Below are 624 nucleotides of genomic sequence, written 5' to 3' on the forward strand. Positions count from 1 at the left end.
TATCACTACGGAAGTAGATTGCCCAACCTTCCTTCCCAGGAGTGGCTGGTGGGTTTGAACTGCCAGCCTTCTGGTTAGCAGTCAAGTGCCTTAGGTAATACTTCACCAGAGCTCCCTTAAACCATGCAGTATCCTCTTATTCTGTTTGAATGACAGCCTCCTAGCCTATGTACAGGTTCCTCATGAGTACAATGAAGTGTTCTGGAAATCCCATGCATCTCAATGTTATCCATAATTTGTCATGACCCACACAGTCAGATTCTTTTGCATAGTCAATAAAACACAAGTAAATATCTTTCTGGTATTCTATGCTTTCAGCAAAGATCCATCTGACATCAGCAATGATATCCCTTGTTTCATGTCCTCTTCAATGAACTAGAACACATAAAGATTAATATTCTAGGCATTAATGAGCTGAAATGGACAGGTTTTGGGCATTTTGAATCAGACAACCATTTGATCTACTAAGGTGGGAAAGACAAATTGAAGAGGATGGCGTGGCATTCATCATCACGAAGGATGTTTCAAGATCTGTCCTGAAGTATAATGCTGTCAGTGATAGGATACTATCCATATGCCTACAAGGAAGACACATTAATACTACTATTATTCAAATTTACATAC

This window comes from Orycteropus afer, unplaced genomic scaffold (assembly GCF_000298275.1).
Source record: "Orycteropus afer afer isolate SDZICR_OR568_19922 unplaced genomic scaffold, OryAfe1.0 scaffold00337, whole genome shotgun sequence".
Lineage (NCBI taxonomy): Eukaryota > Metazoa > Chordata > Mammalia > Tubulidentata > Orycteropodidae > Orycteropus > Orycteropus afer.